This window comes from Egretta garzetta, unplaced genomic scaffold (genome assembly GCF_000687185.1).
Source record: "Egretta garzetta isolate BGI_Z169 unplaced genomic scaffold, ASM68718v1 scaffold435, whole genome shotgun sequence".
NCBI classification, from domain to species: Eukaryota; Metazoa; Chordata; class Aves; order Pelecaniformes; family Ardeidae; genus Egretta; species Egretta garzetta.
In genome coordinates, this window is record NW_009259691.1 from 800,918 (window position 1) to 813,493 (window position 12,576).

The window sequence follows — 12,576 nt, forward strand, 5'->3', positions numbered from 1 at the left end:
GTCCCTCTTTCTCTCTCTCTGTAAGATTTTATGGTGCTTTAGAAAGGCATTTTCAGAAAAGGGACAATTTCATACATGTCATTGCCAGGGTACAGAGCAGAATGTGCTTGTACCATCTTGATAAGTTTTGCTGCTATTGTCTTTATTTTATGATGTAATGTTTTACAAAGATGGAAAAAAAATTACAACAAAGACCTTCTGGATGATGAAAACATTTTTCCTGTTGTGTTTTTTTTTCTCTCTCTGTTGTCCTATCATAGAGCAAGGGAAGAGGAGCTGTAACTAATCTTCCCTTTTGCGTATTCCTGTGGAAAATGGTGCATTGCTGGTAATCTCACTATTGCTGGATCTTTGTGCTTGGTTTTGCCCTTCACACCTTTTCTCTTTAGTTGAGAATCCAGATTTCTGTGTTTTCTGGGTCTCTGATTTGGGAAGCAGTGGTGCTGGGCTGGTTTCAACAGAAAGGCTTAAACTTCCAGCCATACCTCTACTCGTACTGAGCCATGTTTCTGCATCTGCGGACCACTTGGTAGGGAAGCAAGAAGCAGAGCTTCGAGGAGGCTCTGCCTCTCTTTCCTAGTCTCTCTTCATAGAAATTATTTGCCAGGATGTCTGGAAGGAGTTACTAATGCAGAGGGGAGGGAGGAGGTAAAGTTTTTACCTGGGAAACACAGACAAGGTTGGGGTTGTCTTTTACTGTGATTTTTTTTATGTCTTTTTGCAGCTTTTTTGGTGTCTTCATGTTGACTACCTTCTATGTGAGGCCTTAGTTTCCCCTGCTGCCTTGTTGTTTTTCCATCAGCTTGGGAAACTGCAACACAGGCCACTCATAGTGTCCTCACAGAGGGTGCAAACTCTTGAACTATGGTTCCTTTGTCAGCAGACAGGGGTGACAAAAAATTCCTTCAAGTATGGTTGATACTTCTGTATAGTGTATGTACAGACCCCTCATGGCCGAGCCTTCCCTTGGCTTAGAATAAAAAGAAAAAAGCCTTCTCTGGCGTGAGCAAAAAAATCTCCCCTGTTTTTGTGCTACTGTTTATATGCTATATATGCTACACAATCCGTACTGGTTCTTGCTACTTGTGTATTAATAGCGTAAATCAAGACATATCTCTCCAAAGCCCACCTCCCATTTCCAAGTTATCTCTCTTCCCCTATGAACACGTGTCTCTTAATCGGACCTGCTTTAGCTACTCCGTATCACTTTTCTTTTTTCTTGCAAAAAAAGTTATTTGTATTTTCTAGTTTATGCAGACTCTCATTATGCTTGTTCACTTGATTTCCATTTCCAGGGCATGACCTTACCTAGCTACAGCTGTGTGCTCTGACTTTGTGACCTATTGCCTGGGACATACAGAAAGCTACGTTGGTTTTAGAGTCCTCCAGCAAGCTGATTTATCTAGTCAGCTGACCCAAGTAATTGTTCCTAGAGGTGATTGAAAAAGACAATGAAAAAAAAAAAGCAAGAGGGTGGATATGTGACAAGTTGTGAAATACTTTTTTTCTGTTCCAAAATCCATATGCAGGATGCTAAGGGTTGCACTAAAATTCTTGCTGAAACATTATTTTCTCAGTGCAGTCTGCAGTTTTGCATAACACCAACTATTTTCAAAACAAATTGTTACATGGTAGAAAAAAGATTAAGAATTAATAAACTTAGAACTAACATACTAAAACTGAACAGCGCAGGAAGGAGAATCCCACACAGATTTCTCAGCACATTGCTTGGCTGGCAGGTGTCAAGCTGCTTTCTGGCAAAGCTTTAGATCATTTCCATGGAAGACACTGGAGACTTTCCCCACTGTAGGAGACTGCCCCTGGGTCATCCCTTCCTTCTCTTCCGGCACAAGGTGCTGATGTTTTTCTTGATGCTGCTCTATTGATGGTGCCATTTCTCGGGCAGAACTCCTGCTCTCTTTTGAGAAAATGTCATTATTGAACCAAATCTGAACAGGATGGACAGACATCATAGGCTTGACTTGAAGCAATTAGCTAAATGGACCTGTGCCACTATTTCCTTTTAAGTATTATTATATGACTAGGAAGAATAAAGCAGTAAAATAAGGTTGTATTACGTTCCAGAGCATGTTGGGACTGTGAGTCTTGGTTGTGCACATGAAGAACTTGTTTACGGTATCCACACTTTCAAACTGAACTGCGATGTGCCAAGTAGGTTAATTGGTGAGGGTCCAAAACTGCGGTCCTCCTCTCTCATTTAGAACCATGAGAATCCTTTTAAAAAAGAAGAGTGTAAAATGAACAATATAGTCTTACTTTTTAGCAGAAATCTGAGTATTTCTTGAGGTGGACAGTTGACTTCCATGTTCAAGCAAAAGTAAGAAAACCATGAATATTTCAATTCCTGAAAAAAAGGAAACCAACCAACCAACCAACAAAACACCCAGACCAATCCCTTTTCCTGAAGCCGCTATCTCACTGAACGTACCTGGACTTCTGTGCATGTCATGCTTTTGCAGACGGCATCAATGAAAATAAAGACATGCACACTGCATTTTGCTCGTTAACCTTTCAGAGCTAATCCAGCAAGGAGAAAGTCAGCTGGCTCTTAATCCCTTGTATGCACTACGTACAGATCTAACAATTGCACATTAATTGCTTCCCCTTGCATGAATATCTGGGCAGAAAAAGAGGCACAGAAAATTCCACAAAGGACAGAGTTTGGCCTGAAAATCTCTTCTTTCTATGAGGGTTTGTGGGACAGAAAGTAGCCAGCATGTTCCAGAGCACAAGCTGGGAATTCAAGGATTGAAAATGAAACAAAACAGTGCATAAACTGAGGCTGTTTTGCAAAGAGTCATTAAAACCAGACAGGAACCTCATGAGGTCATTTTTACGATGTCACATTACAGACCTGGGGATGCCTTTAAGATGTTGCAGCAGGAAAAACAAGAGCTCCGGCAATCATTGCCACATCGGTTAAAGTGTGTTGAGAGGTTGGAGCCACGCTAAGTCATGCTTCTCCACAGCAGGCTTTTGAGGGATTAAGCACAAACGATGACTGCGTGCTTCGTTACAAGGGAAACAAGCACTATCTGAGTAACAACAAGATTTCCAGTGAGCCTTAGGTGCAGAAAGATACAAGTTGTGCTGTCAGATTTACACTGAAGCGTTTAATCCTCCAACTGGGGAGGGGGTGTCTCAAAGACAACAGCCTACTCAATGGTTCAGCCCAGGCTCTTTCCTAGAGCAGGCCATCTTGCGAGGAATGCATGCTGTGCTGTGAAGCCAATTATATTACTTTATTTCCATTTCGCATTCTGATGTAGCTCGTTTTGAGAAACTAAACATAGTCTGTCAGGTTAAAACCCCCCAAAATAACAACAAAAACCCCCTTGTAGGCTGCAGTTGTCACCTTTTTCCCTTGAATCCCTTCTGCACAGCTGCCTGCTGAGAATGATTTATAACAAACAGCAGAGCCTTGCTGTTTGAGGGAAGGTGTATGACTGGATTTTTCATGGGAAGGAAAAGAGAAGGAATCCCCCTGAAGTCTAGGCTTATCTTAGTAAAAAAATTTATTTTCCAGTTTATTTTATCTCACCCTGAAAATATTAATTTCTTTTTAGCAGCAAGTTATTTTATCTAAGAACTTTAAATTAATAATTTCATTTCTGCTTTTCATCACTTTGGCTTACTGCCTTGCTAAGTCTGCTCTGATCTACTGAAATAGGTGGTTTCCTCTCTGTAGACTCCCTCATTCAGGCTGAGCCCTAATAAATTAGCCTTGACCACTGGCAGTCCTGCATGAAGCAATCCGACCTCATTAGCTCTTGTTTGGCAGTTCCCAAACAAGCCAATTTAATGCAACAGCAAAACAGGTTCAGGCTGTGCTTGGCAATTTCTCTTGCCCATCATCAGTTATATGTCCTTCCCTGGGTTTCCTATTCCTGCTCCTCTGCTCCTCATTAGCATCCCTAGCAAGGGGCCCACCTACAGTAAGTTTATTCTAAGGGCTCTGCAAGGTCGTTGCTGATGTATGTCTTTTCACATGTGAGGGGAGGCAATGAAGGCCAAGAAAACTGAAGTACTTTCTATAAATAAGATGGTGACTATCATATTTGTGGTCCTGAGGATGTTTATTTTAAGCAATGACCATTTTGGCCACTGTGTGGATCTCTGCATATTGGTCTCGATGGACTTATCTGTTGTTAACATGTATAGTAAATTCACATTCAGCCTCCAGAATATGGGAAAATGAGTACAGTGGGGATGCCCTCAGGTGCTGAAAAAAGTTTTGAAGAAATACAGTGTTCTATGTCCAAAAATGTAGCTCAGTAAGAAGAAATAGTCCTTTCCTCTCTGTGTGCACTAGTATTGCTTAGTTATTTAGGCGGTTTACTGGTCAGTTTGTGCTAAGAATTAAAAGGAAAGCTAAAGGTGCTTACGCACCCAGAAAAAAGCTTTGTTTGACAGCCCTGAGAGCTTTGAAAAGGAAATCAGGCTCGAAGAGAGAACGTGCAGACTCTTTGGGGGAGGTTTTCATGTCCATTAATGTGGTCATTAATAGCTTGTGTCGCAATCAGTATGTATCCCAAGTGCAGAAGGTCAGAAAACATCAGTTGAAATGTCAACCTATTAAGCAGTGAACTGTGATATATCGGTGTCCCTTGGCTAGGCAAAGATTTGAACATGTTATCAGCTGTGGAAGAGGTGGATGTTAGGATCTGGCAGTGCCAACATTAACTCAGAAACAGTGCAGAGAAGACATATGTGGGGTTTCTTCTTCTACTGTGTTGGGGGGGGGGATGTCTTCTTCAGCATCTCTGGTCCATTTAGAGAGCAGAAATGCTCACTTTGTTTCTGAGTATTTTAATGACCATAATAACGAGTCTTGCCTTTTTTTTTCCACTGTAACAAAAATTCTATTATATCTTGAGAGTTACTAGGAATAGTTTTGCAGAGAGGTGAACTCTGCTAAAGAACAGGTTGATTTTTTGTTCATTTGTTTGTTTCAATTTTAGGAAAGGAAAATGGGAGTGGATTGGATTAAGGGATACTGTGTTTGGATCAGACTTTAAACAGGGGTTTGCTCCAGCATTAGGTGCATCATTGCACAAGGCTAGCAAAATACTGTGGAAAAACTTCAGTCCCTGGGCTAAGAAGAGACTGGAAAATCTTGGTAAAACTGGAGCTCAGAATTACTGATCTTTCAGTTCAAAGGTAAACTCTGGAAGACAAAAAAGTAATTTGGGAGTCAAACCAAAATGAAGTATTATCTTCTCAGTGAAATACAAACACAGTAAAAAACTCCAGCCAAATTAAATTTGCATTAAACATCTTTTCAATCTGAACCAAAATGTCACATTTCCATTTAAAATGAATGTTTCCTTGAAAGTTAAAGGAACCATCTATTACTTCCAAAGAAAAAAATTTGGCTTACAAAGTGAAAAAAACACTTTGCCTTTTTTTCCTTTTTTTTTTTCTTTTTCTTCCAGATGAAACAAATCAACACATTATTCAACTGAATTTGGTTTGTCAACCCAAATGAGAAGAGTGAAATGGTTTAGCCAGCAGGAGGCATATATAGTTCAAGTAGGAGAAGGCTGCTTCTTTCCTACTGTATACCAAATCTCCGAGTGGCCCTGAAACCTGCTCTCACCAGTATGCATTTAACATAATCCCTAGAAAAGACAAGCTAGCGTTTGGGAAACATAGTCTTCTCCCAACAGGAATTTAATGTGATGATCCAATCTTCATGTGAGCAGCTAAGGTAAGGGCACATATGAAATCTTAATAATTTAGATTATTTTGGTACCATAGTAAATTGTATCTGATTATTCACTTCAGCTCTGGGCAGAGGATGTTTTCTTCCTTGAGGTACTTGTTTCAGCTTCATATTTATGTACTGCATTGTATATTAATAGTCACAGAATTTCCATGAAGCACTAAGAAGACAGGAAAATAGGAAGTGTAGGACAAATAGTAGTAGTGTTAGTGACATGATGATCAATATTTATTTACATTTTGAGGGTTTTTTTATATTTTTTTGCAATGGACCACTTCCTTGCCAGATCTCATGTGCCAGGAAGTAAAAACTAATTCTTGCCACAAATATCTAGGGAATATCATTATTCCTACTTTATAGCATAGGAAAAAACTTACCTGAGGTTACACAGAAACCTGTGTCAATGCCAGGGTTTTAACTCTGACTCACTGCTATGTGCTCTAGTAGCAGGCCAGCCTTCCTCCCTTGATTATACCATGACTTTCTCACAGGCACCACTTTCCCTATAAATAAATGGCTAGATTAAACTTTGATAGCACTCAATGTACTATTCTTGGTTTTTTAAATTAATTGTTGAATTTGTAGCCAGGCACTCACAAAGCTAGGAAATGACAGAATTAAGATTGTAGCACTAATCACTAGTCTGTCAGGAATGAGTCATGAGTATTAACTGCTCTTTTGTGGTGCTACAGGGAGGTAAGGCAGTGGTATTCCTCCGCTCTAACAGAGGGGAGGATGAAGCACAAAAAGTGTCTTTCCATTAATGTTATGGGTTCAACTCTGAGGAGTTGGGAACGTGAGATTTTACTCTAGTATTATAGCACTCCAGACTTTAGGATAGATCCATCTGGTTAGCGAATCAGCCGCAGAGATAAGTGTCCAGAAAAGGAGAATGAAACAGATTCTGATCACCTTAGAAAATCCTGATTATGTGACTTGTTCAGCACTTACAAGCAGAGACAAAAGAATCATGGAATCATTAAGGTTGGAAAAGACCTCCAAGATCATCAAGTCCAACCATCAACCCAACAGCACCATGACTACTATACCATGTCCCAAAGTGCCACGTCTACAAGTTTTTTGAAGACCTCCAGGGGCGGTGACTCCACCACCTCTCTGGGCAGCCTGTTCCAATGCTTGACCACTATTTTGGTAAAGAAATTTTTCCTAATATCCAGCCTGAACCTCCCCTGACACAACTTGAGGTCATTTTCTCTCACCCTATCACTTGTTACTTGGGAGAAGAAACCACCACCAACCTCACTACACCCTCCTTTCAGGTGGTTGTAGAGGGCGATAAGGTCTCCCCTCAGTCTCCTCTTCTCCAGGCTAAACAACCCCAGTTCCCTCAGCTGCTCCTCATCAGACTTGTTCTCCAAACAATCCAGTTTTTCTATCATGGCATTTAATTTCCTAAACTAGGAGATCTCTTGTAGCTTCTGTATCAGAGATTTTAAAGACGATTCTCTTGACCGATGCCCAGCCCGTCCGTAAGCAGCGACTGCTGCCCCCCAGCCAACTCCCCCCATGTTGAGCATGACATCATATGGTATGGAATACACCCCTTTGGGCAGTTGGGGTCATATGTCCTGGCTGTGCCCCCTCCCAGCTTCTTGTGTACCTGGCAGAGCATAGGAAGCTGAAAAGTCCTTGACTGGTGTAAGCACTGCTCAGCAACAACTAAAACATCAGGGTGTTATCAACATTCTTCTCATCCTAAATCCAACACACAGCACTGTGCCAGCCACTAGGAAGAAAATTAACTCTATCCCAGCCCAAACCAGTGCACCTCTTTACTGCATGGTGTGATTCATCTCTAGGATTATTGTGTGGCCCCAATAAGATGCATCTCTCTGAACCTTTAGAGAAGATTTTGCTGTGTTCCTTTCTCTTCCATTTCTAATTTTCTCAAGTCCTCTATCTCCTTATAGTGGCTCCTTCTCTTCCTTAAGGGTGAGGAGCAATGCTTCCAATACAATCTTTTCCTGCTTTTAAGTGTAAGCTTTCTTCTGTTCCTTATATCAGGGCACTTTTTGTATGGAAGGATGAAGAAAGGTCTCCATATCACATCCTGAAAGGACACAAGTGTTACCATGAAATTCTGAGTAAAATGCTTGAGGAACGAGATTTGAGATTTACCTTTTCCTTCATTCTACACAGAAGCTAGTTTTTGGATAGGCATCAAAAATGTTAGGTATTAGAGCACCAACCTTTTAGATGCCAAAGAGAGTTGTTATGTCAGAGCAATGGGACAAGAGGAATGTCAGTGTCTGGAGATACCAATCCATCTGTAACAAGGAAATACAGCAAAGAGAGTTTACAAAAAATTGCTTTGCTCTCTCAGTTGAAAAACAGTAGCACGATGCAGATATTCCCCTGGAATGAGATTGAACTTTTGGTGATGTGTTAAGAATATGTAGCCTTTTTGTGCCCTGGCTGTATTGCACACTGCTGCTTTGTTTTCAAGCTGGGAGGAAAAGTGACGCATACACAGCTAAGACCATGTATGACTCAGAAAATGCTTTGTGTGTGCAGTCCAATTTAAATCCTTGTATAAGATCTTAAATTTGCAGTACATAGTGCATTACTGATGGAATGCAAAAAGCTCCACAAACCCATTATGCTTGCTTGTTAAAGCTCAATTAAAAAAAAAAAAAAGCCAACTTTCCAGTTGAAGTATTCAGGAAGTCTTGGGGTTTCAGATTTCTCAGAGGACATTAAATTGAACATCTACATGCAGCCATGAAGATCAGCCTCAGAAATGGCACAGTTTGTGCTCCTCTCTCTTCAAGCAGAACTTTATTTTTGGCTTTGCAACTAGAAAGCAGCATAATTTCTTTTTTTTTCTTTTCCCCAAAAATGTTTCACAAGTTGCTTGTGGATTTTTGAGTTACTCTTTGATCGAAGGTGGAAACGATGGCTCAGTTTTGGAACTGCCTGTTGAAGTCCCTTCCACACAGTCAATGCACTGAGCCCTCATGTTTCTTAATGTTCTGTCTCCACCTCTGTTACCACTTCCATCCTTTTATGACTACTGCTTTGTGTCCTGCAAAGGTTAGTAGAACCCATGAAGTCACTGAGAAGAAGATGAGTAGTTAGCAAGAGAGGTCCTGAAATAGGACCCTTCTCTAGACAGTCCTACTACACATATGTCCAGGTCACTTTTTTGCCAACACTTTTCTCTTTTGTTCTGCCAAGTGCAATACTTTTTGCAGTACTCTTTTTTTTTTTTTTTTTTTTTTTTTCCCTAAGTCTTTGCAAATATCAGATGTTACTGATGCAGAGTGAAAGTATTCCTTTCAACTTGTGCCATCCAGTGAACCTGACACTTAGGAACTGAGGGATCTGTTGGTTTTGATACAAGACCTTGCTTTCTCATGGTCAGTTGCCCTGGCAAGTGGGAAAGAACATGAGCTTCTGGCAGAAGAAAGGACTACAGCAGGGTGTGAGAAGTGCCCTCCCAAGTCAAGCTGGCCAGTCACTTTGGAGCTAGGTAGAGGGCACTCCAGTATCTCAGCTGCCGCTGCTGTCCTGCCCTGAGCAAATGCCTGTGGAACAAACCTGCAGGAAGTGGGAAACCTCACGCTTGTCTCCCATGCTGTCCTTTTATACACAGTTTAGAGCTTTCTGGGTGGTACACCTCCCTCTAAGCTTGATATTCAAAGCTCTCCTGAAAGCCCCTTCTATCAGCTAGACCTAGCCATCTTCCTTCCCAGAGAAGTCCTTTATGTCCATATACACTACTGGTAACAGCTTTACTTTGAGCAGCGGTCTCCTTTTCTTTTTCACCCTTTATTGTAGCTATTTGACAAGGTCAGATGGACTTAACCCAATAGCTTTTCCACTGTTTCATTCTACAAAGGAAGAAAAAATTGCATTGAGGTCCTGTGGAAGGTATCTTTCTCTTCCAGATCAATTCCAATCACAGATCTCTGTGAGAACTGGATTTGGTTTGCACTTCTGTAATCTGCAGTAAAAACTTTAAGTAGTACAGCAACATTTTCCTTTGAAACTGGAAATCTACTGCTTGGCCGTACTTTTCTATACTTCATTGTATTTCCTTCTACTCATACATAATTCTTTCTAAAATAGTGACAATCTGTGTTTCTTCTTTAGTGCGTCTCTTTTATGGGCTGTGATTAATTCTACTTTTGTTGTGTGTTTTGTTTTCTGTTTTCTTCTTTTTTACATGGCTGTTGCAGACTAGGATCTTGAAGGCTTTGATCTGGAGCATCATGCAAAGTCATTTCTTTACGTCAATAGCCATAGTGAAGGTCTGTTTTTTTTAAAGCTCTATTAGCCTTAAGAGGCTGTTACCCCTTCCAGCTGAAGCTCCTGTGATGGCTGAGCCACTCCACTGATCTCAGTGGGGTTCAAATGTAATACAGAAAAAAACCTGAGTCCTGTTCCCTCTCACTTGGCCACATTAGTTATGCTGGGCTAACAGGAATAAGAAGCAGAAGGTATTTAGTTTTGGCACCACTTTGCTATGGTTTTGAATACACACCACAAAGTGGTCAAGTTCAATTACCAGTTTTATATAGCAACTTGTCAGAGTAGAACCACACTATCAGCCTAATGTGTATTGGCTGCTTTTGAGATCGAGTCACTTATGCATCGATTTCATCCTTTCTAGGTGCAAAAATCTCATTCTCTAAAATGAAGAGGGTAGAACATGTCACACATCACCCATAAAATTGCAAGGAGAAAAATGTAAGGCTCATCCTGTAACTTTTCAAGGTCTCTTACAGCTATTGTAACTTAAAGGATTTGAAATGAAAAAATAATTGCATTTTCACACAGCTCCAACAGACTGTGTTTTGGAAACCTTTATTTGTGAATCCAGTAGACTATTAATCATGGAACAGAAAGAAGGCTATTCCAGAGTTCTGATTTATGTTCCAGTTAGAAATTTCCATACAGTAAATGTTTGGTTCAATTTCAAACTGAGGAAATGGCTTGGGCATAGTATTATCGAAGGACATTTCAATCATTTATGAACAACACGGAGGAAGGAGGGGAGTAAATCTCTTTGGAACTTTACTTCTTGTATAAGTTGCTTAAGTCTAATGTAGGGATTTGTGGACCTCTGTGAGAAAAGAGGAACGGAGAAATGGAAATTCACCCTTCATTCCCATCAGGAAATATTCTGATTTACAGCCATAAATTTCAGCAGCATTTTCGAAGACCTCTTTATACATTGCACTTTCATATCTGATGATCAAGCCTGGCAGAGCTGGTGTGATGCTCGTCAGGAATGGGAGGGCTGCTCAGGAGCGGGGACCTGTACCTCCTGGCTGCCTCATGTGGGCCTTATCCTTAGATCAGAGAGTTACGCTTCCATTTGCTGATGCAGACAATATTTAATTTGTACCATACAAACCCAGCAATTATAAGAGCCCCATTCTAGAAAACTGAGTGGCCAGGATATTTCTTTTCTGGAAAATGGGGGGACGAGGGATAAAATTCCTACCACGTATATCCCATAGCTGAGATTAGCTGTGTAAAGCAGTGAAGCCCTGAATATACATCCGTCCTCCCTGTGGTTTGTGGGGAAAAAAATTGGCAGAGACGTCTACTTCCAGATGAATCTTCATCTCTGTTTTCCCACCTAGAGCAGCGAGGTCTCTCTGGGACCTGAAGCAGGATATCTAAACATCTGAAGAGACAGGATTTTTCAGATGCTTCCTTGTCCTTGGTGTGACTAATGATTCACCAGATCTCCAGGGATCTGGCAGTGAGGTTGGGACCACTAGTACCTGTGCATTTTCTCTTTGCTGCTTTCAACAGGACTCCAGCTGCAGTGTCTTTTGACTCAATACCTTTTACTGCCAATGAACTGAAACATGCAGAGATGATATTAAGGCCAAAGGAGAACCACAGCAGCTTTGCTTACGTGCAGGGTTATGTCAGGAGTCAGGTTAATCTAAAACGGGAAGAGGGCACGTTCTTGCATAGCATGGGCGAGAACAGGTCCTGCAATCATGGAGGAGAAATCCTACCAAGCAGGTAGCTCTCTGCAAGGCCCAGCATTCACAGGTCTTTCTTATTCATTCTGCTGACAGCACTGTACTCATTTTAGAAGTAGGAATGTTGATAGGAAAACACATATTTCAAAATGAGAAATTTAAATATGGATTTTAAATTAAGTTTCAGAAAATATGTCTGTGTGGTTAATGGATAAGTACTGGGGGAAAAGCAAAACAGTTGATAGGCTTTACTACATATAGAATGAAATATTTGAAACAAATTTTCTTCTTTTCAAGAAGTGAGGTCCTGGAGTGCTGTGTGAAGATTAGCTCCTGTACTATCAGGTGTGTAAATCCAAAATTACACTGCTGGATTTACATACCAGTATAAGTACACAGTGTTGCGTCTTGGATAAGGATGGGGACTTCATTTCAATGTGGCAATATGCCTCTGAAGACCCTTGCTAATGGCAATAGATAAATAAAATAGGGCTGCGCATGTCCAGTATCAGCAATACATGTTATCATGCCATGCCACTTCAGTGAGATTATCTGTTTATATATGCATCAAAGGGGAGCAAAAAATGTTTAACTTGCTTCAGTGAGCTCTAAGCAGAAAGAGAATATATGATAGCTGAGTGCTTGGAGCATGCTGCATCATATAATATCTCATTCAGGAAATCTTCTGAATTATTGATTACATTTTTCTTTCCTTTTTTTCATTTTGCGAGTCGCTCACCTCATTCATGTTGGCCAGCCACAGTCGTCTGAGGTTATCTGCATTAATTTACAAGTCGCTCCTAACTGTCACGGTACTTCAAAGTGGGATGTGCCCCCCCCCCCCCCCCCCCCCCGCTCTTT